This window comes from Ovis aries, chromosome 3, assembly GCF_016772045.2.
Source record: "Ovis aries strain OAR_USU_Benz2616 breed Rambouillet chromosome 3, ARS-UI_Ramb_v3.0, whole genome shotgun sequence".
In the NCBI taxonomy this organism is placed as follows: domain Eukaryota; kingdom Metazoa; phylum Chordata; class Mammalia; order Artiodactyla; family Bovidae; genus Ovis; species Ovis aries.
The window spans coordinates 199,620,177-199,629,088 of NC_056056.1; the positions used below are offsets into that span (position 1 = coordinate 199,620,177).

The following is an 8,912-nucleotide window of genomic DNA, read 5'->3' on the forward strand; positions in this document are numbered from 1 at the left end:
ACATCAGGTGGCCAAAGTATTGGAGCTTCAGCTTCAGCATCAGTCTTGCCAACGAATATTCAGGACTGATTGATTTCCTTTAGGATGGACTGGTTGGATCTCCTTGCAGTCCAAGGGATTCTCAAGAGTCTTCTCCAACACCACAGTTCAAAAGCATCAATTATTCATCACGCAGCTTTCCTTATAGTCCAACTCTCACATCCATACATGACTACTGGTAAAACCATAACTTTGACTAGACGGACCATTGTCAGTGAAGTAATGTCTCTGCTTTTTAATATGCTGTCTAGGTTGGTCATAGCTTTTCTTTCAAGGAGCAAGTGTCTTTTAATTTCATGGCTTCAGGCACCATCTGCAGTGATTTTGGAACCCCCCAAAATAAAGTCTGTCACTGTTTCCATTGTTTCCCCATCTGTTTGCCATGAAGTGATGGGACCGGATGCCATGATCTTAGTTTTCTGAATGTAGCATTTTAAGCCAACTTTTTGACTCTCCTCTTTCACTTTCATCAAGGGGCTCTTTAGTTCTTCTTCATTTTCTGCCATAAGGTTGGTGTCATCTGGTATCTGAGGTTATTGATATTTCTCCCAGCAATCTTGATTCCAGCTTGTGCTTCATGCAGCCTGGCATTTTGCATGATGTACTCTGCATATAAGTTAAATAAGTTGAATAAGGGCAGGGAAGCCTAGGGTGCTGCAGTCCATGGGATCACAAAGAGTCGGACACGACTAAGCAACTGAACTGAACTGAGCTGAACTGAACCTGGAATTAATCTATACAGTTTGACTGTATCTTAAATTGGCAGCATTCAGAGACAGTGGGGATACAATGCAAAAAGCGAGGTTTTAAAAATTTTGTGTTTATTTACTTTTGGCTGTTTTGGGTTTTCACTGCTGCACGGCTTTTCTCTAGTTGCAGAGTGGGGGCTACTCTCTGCGTGCAGTGCTCGGGGTTCTCATTGCAGTGACTTCTCTTGTTGTGGAGCACGGGCTCTAGGATGCACAGGCTTGAGCTGTTGCAAGTGGGCTCAGTAGTTTCAGCTCTCACATTTAGTTGCTCTGAGGCATGTGGGATATTCCCAGATCAGGGATCAAACCCATGTCTTCTGCATTGGCAGGTGGATTCTTTACCACTGAGCCACCAGGGAAGTGCAGGGTTTTTTGGGTTTTTTGTTGTTGTTTTTTTTTTTTAATTTTAAAATCTTTTAATTCTTACATGTTTTTTTTTCTAATGAGGAAATGCTGCTAAATTTCACTGTGTGGATTTCAGTTCTACCTTTTTGCCTTCTGAAACTGAAGTAGTATCCATCCTTAAGGTAAGTCCTCTCAGATCCATGGGCCACCACTGCTATGCTGGACTCTCCCAAAAGATTTTTCCTAAAGCAGATTCTAGGCTTCACCACAGTCTTACTGAATCATAATCTCTAGGATCATGAAATCTGTATTTTTAAAAAAATTCCCTCAGATGATGTTTACACAAGCTAAGTGCAAAGAATCACCAGCCTAGAGGCACAGAGTAAACCGTGCATGCTAATCTGGAGCTCTGGCCCAAACTGTCTTTCACAAGGGTGAAACTGTCTTTATTGTATTCTTTTTACCCATGCAAATTTTGCATGCCATTCCTTTTTGTGACTACTGGATTTTTCTTTTTTTTTTTTTTTTTGCTCCTCCGGGTCTCTGTTGCTGAGTGCAAACTTTCTCTAATTGCAGCAAGTGGGTGGGGGCTCCTGTCTAGTTGCAGGGGCTTCTTTCATTCCAGAGCATGGGCTCTAGAGCACAGGCTCGGTAGATGTGGTGCATGGGCTTAGTTGCCCCGAGGTGTGTGGGGTCTTCTGAGACCAAGAATCAAACCCATGTCCCCTGCATTGGTAGGCAAACTCCAATTATTGGACCACCAGGGAAATCCAGGTATGTTTTTTAATAAAAATTTCGAGTTGTCAGATAAATTACTTTTCTCCCACCCTCCCACCCCTGACTCCTTCAATTAAAATTAAAGCTCTAAGAATATGTTCTGTCTATCTTGGAACCTTTAGAACCTACCTGACTGGGAGATAGGAGTAATCCAAATGTTAAAGGTCAAAGGGCATGAACTAGTTGTGTTTGCTTAGTCACACACCCAGGCCTAGTAGAATATTTGTTAGATGAATGATTATTTATTACTCTTTGTGCTACTTTCTTAGAGTGCCCACTGTGTCAATAAGTCCAGCATTCAACTGCAGTCTCTATGATTTCTTAGAGCAGGCATTCACATGTTCCTTAGGTAAAAATTCACTTAGACTGGATTGTCAATAGTATTTCTAAATCAGATGGGGGAAACCATAGAAACAGGGAAGGTTGGGAAAGAGTATTAATATTAGAATTGAAATTTTCAGAGCTGTAGAGCGACTTCTAGAGCTTCTAATTTCTACTTCATAGTGAAATAAGAAGAAATTCCTGGGTGGTCCAGTGGTTAGGACTCCGTACTGTCACTGCTGAGGGCCAAGATTCAATCTTTGGTCAGAGAACTAAGATCCCACAAGCAGTATGGCATGGGGAAAATAAAAAAAGGATTATATTGTCTTTTTTATGAAGCTAAATTTATTCAGTTTAAGGAACAGCCCTTTATTCTGAGACTCTGCCCTTCACTACCAACTAGCATTTCGAAACGTCCTTTCTTTCATGATGATAGTGGTGGTAGGTGATGTTTTAACAGACTCACTTGGCAAAATTAGCAGCAGACCATGTTATCTTGTCATTGACACCCACTCCCCATCTTTTTCATCTATTTTTCCAACAAATCCCAAAGCTGGGAGGGATCGCTGATAGAATAAATATATAATATTGGGGCTTCCCAGGTGGCACAGTGGTAAAGAATCCTGCTACCAATGCAGGAGAGATAGGTTTGATCCTTGGGTCAGGAAAATCCCCTGGAGGAGGAAATGGCAACTCACCCCAGTATTCTTGGCTGGGAAATGCCATGGACAGAGGAGCCTGTCCTCTGTAGCCTGTCTAGGGCTACAGTCCACGGGGTCACAAAGAGTCAGACACCACTGAGAAACTGAGCATGTACCCACTAGGTTATATTAAGTGCTTCCTACAAGTTAAGCCCTCTCCATCAATTATTTGATCTCTTCCCCCCCTAGGCAAATCTATGTGTGAAAACTGTCATCTCCTTTTATAAAGAAACTGAGGCTCAAAGAGATTAGTCTGTAAGTGCTAGATGATTCAAACCCAGGCAGTATAACTCACAGGCACATACTTACTGTTCCTACTATTTCTCTGAAGCCAAACTCATTAGACAAGTCATTTAACCTCTGAAATGAAGTTTCCCATATGCATATTGGAGATATTACCTATCTCATGGGTTTATTGGAGAAATTAAACAGTAACATTTTAAAACTAAGTGGAAAATTTAACATAAGGCATTTAATAAATACTATTTCCACACACATCTGTAAACTTAAACCACTTATTTTCCACTTGACCAAGTTCCATTCTCTCATTAATTACATAAAGTGGTTCAGCCTATAAAGTACTGTTACTGTCCATTAGCTATCATTTAGATGCATACTTTGGCCTTGTTTACTCAAGTAAATTTGTAAGATGTCTCATTTGTTTCTTCAGGAACTCTATTGATTTTAAACTCACACTTGTCTAGGTGATACTATGTCACACTGGCAATGTGCATTCTTATAGCTCAGCAAAGCTGGGCCTATCTGAGAATGTTTGTTTTCCAGTAATTCTTTTCCTTCAGGAATCCCCCCTAGGGTGCAGTAACATATAGTAATCCAACAGAACCACTGTCTGAAAATATTCAGGTGTAGAACATAAGGTTCCTACTAAAGAAGTATTTTCCCTTGGTCTGCATTTTCAAGTCTCCATTTTATTGTTGCTCTGTCCTGAAAAGTTACATCCATTTGTCTCCACCTTGGTCTCAAAGAGGAACAGGCAGCTAAGTTAATAATTCCACTGAATTTGAACTATTAAAAAGTGTAATCTGTAAATTATTTCATAGCCATTAAAATGAATGTGTTGGGACTACCCTGGCAATCCAGTGGGTAAGACTCTGAGTTTCCAGTGCAACAGGCTCAGGTTCCCGCCCTGGTCAGAGAACTAAGATAACACATACTGTGTGGCAAAAAAAAAAAAAAAGAAGAAGAAGAATGTGTTTAACTTTATTGACTGCCATGAAATATTCTTGAGAATTGACTGTACTCAGTCCTGGTTTCTTAGGAAAAAACCTCTAAATGACACTAAAACTGAGAAGCAATGATGCATAGGGTAAATTATTAAAAATTAGGCAGGATTTGAGCTATAATGAGATTAGGATGTGGAGAGGAAGCTGCAGAGGAAGAATGGAATGGGAATCAGAGTGGAGATGGAGAGACTCTTATCACACGAGCTGAAATCCTTGTAGGTGACTGAATCTTAGGTCAGCTGAAGCTATACGTGAATTCACTGGAGAAGCATGTGCTTTGGGTAGGTGTCTGCCATATCCGACTTTCGGTGGATAGAAAGATCTGCTCCATGGAGGACAGGTGAAAAATTGTCTCCCTGCCTTGGTGTGATTTGATGCTTGTTTAGGGACTTATTTCGACTTCTATGAGAGCACTTCCAATATACCAGCCACCTTTCTAAGCAAAGCAGTATTGGTGAAGACAAAAAAATAGACAAGCGTATTTCAGATAGCAGGAAGATTAAATAGGACAAAATCGCAAGTGATTAGGACTTGACACCTGAATCACAAGGGCCAGCCATGCAAATATTTAAATGAGTGGCCTGAGTAGCAGAAATAGCAAGCAAGCCAAGTCAAAGGCCTTGTGAGGAACTTTCCTGGTGGTCCAGTAGTTAATATTCCACCTGCAGGGGGTGCAGGTCTAATTCGTGATTGGGGAGCTAAGCTTCCACATGCCTTGTGGTCAAAAAATCAAAACATAAAGCAGAAGCAATATTGTAACATATCCGATAAAGACTTTAAAAATGATCCAACATCAAAAACAAAAATCTTGAAAAAAAAGGAGGGGGGGGGGTGTTGAGAAATGAAGCCACTATGGCTAAAGCAAGTACAAGCAAGGGAAAAAGTGAAATCACAGATGGGAGCAGTCAGAAAATAGTAAAAATATGGTATAATAGGAAGATACTATGTATTTAAACAAGACAGTCACTCAGCCTCTTCAAATCCTCAAGTAATTAGCTTTCCTGTGTAGAGGACAGATAGGATGAGGGCGAGGTGAGGGAGTAGGGATAAAAGAGGAACAGTTAAAAAAAAAAGGGGGGGGGGACAGTTAGGCGCTAGAACAGTCCACATAGAATAGCCTGGCCTAGGGTGGTAGCGGTGGAGATAAGGCCAAGTACAGACTCAGAAGAGCCCACAGGACTTATACAAGAACTAACAGACTCAAGGACTTTATGTCTTTCAGCTTGAAGAAGTATCAGGCAGTGCCCATGAGTGGAATGGGTAACAAGTTGAGGGGAAATAGGTGTGGTTGAGAAATTATTTGTTTTCCACAGGTAAACCTGAGATGCTTACTAATGGTTACGATGGAGCAGCAACTGTGATATTAAATTCTGGCACTCTAGACCATAGGCGGGATATAGGAATTTGAAAGATTTCGGAAGATACTGAATACTACATCTTCTCTTCAGAGACCAGAGCTAGAAAGTACAGACCAAACCTGAGGTTAAGCATAAAAGGAGGAGCTGGCAGATATAGAAGCAGTCAAAAAGATGTAAGGAAAATCAGAAGTGTGATAGAAGTTTCACAAAATCCTAAAAAAAAAAAAAAAAACCTTCAAAAACAAGGAAGTAAGACAACTGAATGTTGCTAAAGGTTTAGTTATGGGGGCTTCCCAGGTGGCTCAGTGGTAAAGAATCTGCCTGCCAATGCAGGAGATGCGGGTTCAATCCCTGAGTCGGAAAAATCCCCTGGAGAAGGAAGTGGCAACCCATTCCAGTATTCTTGCCTGGGAAATTCCATGGACAGAGGAGCCTGGAAGGCTACAGCCCATGGGGTCAACAAAGAGTCTGACATGACTAAATAGGACCATAGCGACTAAACAGCAGCAGCAAAGCTCTCATTAAGATCAAAACAGAAAGTAACCACTGAGTCAGAAACACACAGGACACTGGAGGCTTTGACAGATACAATTTTAATATGCAAACTTGAACTTTTTGCTAAAATAAATTCTACTACAGGCTTCTACCATTTGGTGCAGTAAGCAGAGTAATGGCCCACTAAAGATGTCCATAACCTAACCTCTGGAACTTTCTAATGTTTCTTACATGCCAAAAGGGACTTTGCAGCCGGGATTAAGAATCTTGAACTGAAATGAGCCCAATGTAATCACCAATGTCTTTGACATGAAAGAGGGTTGCAGGAGACGCAGAGATTTGAAGATGCTGCATTGTTGGCTTTGACAATGGAGGAAGGGACCATGAACCAAGCAATGCCGGGGGCCTCTGGAAGCTGGAAAAAGTAAGCAAAGATTCTCTTCTACCAGAAGGAATGCAGTTCTGCCAACACCTGACAACACCAGCTCAGTGAGACTCATTTCAACCTTCTGACAGCCTCAACTGTCAGGTGAGTTTGTGTTGATTCAAGCCAAAAACCTGTGATGTTTGTTACAGCAGCAGCAGAAAATTAAGACACAACGGATACCAAACACTGGCTGTTCCTACAGCTTGTCAAGTGGTTTGTATACTTAGCATGTGCAAGGCCACCAAGAAAAACAAGGTTACCTCTCAGAGCTAAACTAGTCAAGTCCCTAAAAACATATCCTCTGTTGTTAAAACAAAAGTAGCTAATGATCAACTCTACTAATCTGGCAAAAGCCAAAACCTAAAATGACTCAGCTGGATGATCAGAATCTAATAACCTACGAACTTGGCAGTTAATACAATACAATCAACCAGAGATCTGACCAACATGAACACTGTAATTAGATAAGTATAAGCTATGGTATGACAGAGTTCCCGGGCTCGAAATTCAACTTAAAACTTTTAACTGGAGGATATTGGCTTTACAATGTTGTGTTGGTTTCTGCCGTACAACATTAGTCAGTCACAAGTATACATATATCCCCTCCCTCCCACCTTCCCATTCCACCCCTCTAGGTCATCAGAGCACGGACATGAGAGCTGAGCTCCCTGAACTATACAGTAACTTCCTGCTAGCTATCTACTTTACATATGGTAATATACGTTTCCACACTACTCAGTCAGTTCATCCCACCCTCTCCTTCCCCTATAGCGTCCGCAAATTTGTTCTGTCTGGTCTCTGTTCTTGCCCTGCAAATAGGTTCATCAGTACCATTTTTCTAGTTTCCATATATATGCATTAATATACGATGTTTTTCTTACTTCACTCTGTATATAACAGGCTCTAGAGTCACCCACTTCACTAGCACTGAATCAAATGCATTCCTTCTTATGGCTGAGTAGTATTCCATTGCATGTATGCACAGCTACTTTTTCTTGATCTATTCATCTGTCGATGGACACCTTAGGCTGCTTCCATGCTTATACTTTTAGAGATTTCAAGCTGTCTGCCACCCGGGGATGGTATAAGTACACATCTATGTAGGGTCTTTAGACCTTTAGGAAACCTAAGTAGAAGAAATTCTCTTTGGTCATGAACTTCACAAATTACCAGGCAATTTCAAAATTCCAATCTGGTGCATATAAAGCTCAGCTTTATTTACAGTATGATTAGAATCTGTGGTACACTTAGAATACTGCTGTTGCAAAGGACCAGGCATGTGGCAAGCTGACAAGAAAATACACCCTCCCCCCATCTCCTCCACCCAGGCAACCCTGTGTGGACCATCAGTTGACTTTCCGCAATACACCTCTCTCGGACCTCTAAGGCAGTCACAGCCTACTGTGCTTTCTTCCAGTTACCAGAAATCCTCAAAGACTTATTTTGGGGTTGGTTATTTTTTTTAAGGAAAGTTATCAAGGATCATTCACAAGATAAACAAGGAGAGAAAAGCAATTTGGCAGATATTCTTCATTTGTCTTAAGTATTTCCAAATAAGTTCAGTAGTCCGCCCATACCATTAAAAAATAAAATGTATCACAAATCTAAACTCAGTTGATCCATTTTATTAGAAGGCTGGTAAAACGGCTTTTGGACTATCACCTGAACCTAAAATGGTAGTGAAACAAACAGTGCAAGACTACAATTATTCCCCCCTTCTTATAAAATCTCTTCTACCTGTGTATATACACACAAAGGTATACTAATGTGCAATGATCAATTTTAACAGATTTTAGGGGTTAGTGGGATTTTGTGTGATTTTTCTGCTATCTTGCTGCTAATTCTGAACTTTTTTTTTCTTATAACAAGTAACTATCATTTAAATAAGTCATTTTTTCTTTTTTCTGAAAGTTTTCTTTAAAGGCAGTTCAAGCATTTCTGTCTAGGAGGGAGATTCCCTGGTGGCTCAGAGGTTAAAGCGTCTGCCTCCAATGCTGGAGACCTGGGTTCGATCCCTGGGTAGGGAAGATCTCCTGGAGAAGGAAATGGCAACCCACTCCAGTATTCTTGCCTGGAGAATCCCATGGATGGAGGAGCCTGGTAAGCTACAGTCCATGGGGTCGCAAAGAGTTGGACACGACTGAGCGACTTCACCTTCACCTTCACCTTAGGAGGGAGAAAGGTATATAAAACTCTACCAAAGCACATGAAGACTTCAAAAATCCAGTGCAAGTAACTAAATTTCAAAATCAGGAAACAATTTCTGTCCACTACAGATTCTTTACCTGGGTGGTCTCTTGACATGATATAGAAAAACTTTCTGGCCATTTCCATTTATAAAACTACAATCTATGGGGACTTCCCCAGGGGTCCAGTGGCTAAGACTCCACACTCCCAGTGCAGGGGGCCCGGGTTCAATCCCTGGTCAGGAAACTAGATCCCACATGCTGCAACTA

At 41.1% G+C, this 8,912-nt stretch overlaps 1 non-coding gene across 1 annotated transcript; it reads left to right on the top strand.

The window, feature by feature from the left end:
* The first annotated feature begins 8,411 nt into the window (after nt 1-8,411).
* On the top strand, nt 8,412-8,483 carry TRNAW-CCA (transfer RNA tryptophan (anticodon CCA)). The gene has a single exon. It is a non-coding gene; the product is annotated as a tRNA-Trp (tRNA).
* The last annotated feature ends 429 nt before the right edge of the window (nt 8,484-8,912 follow it).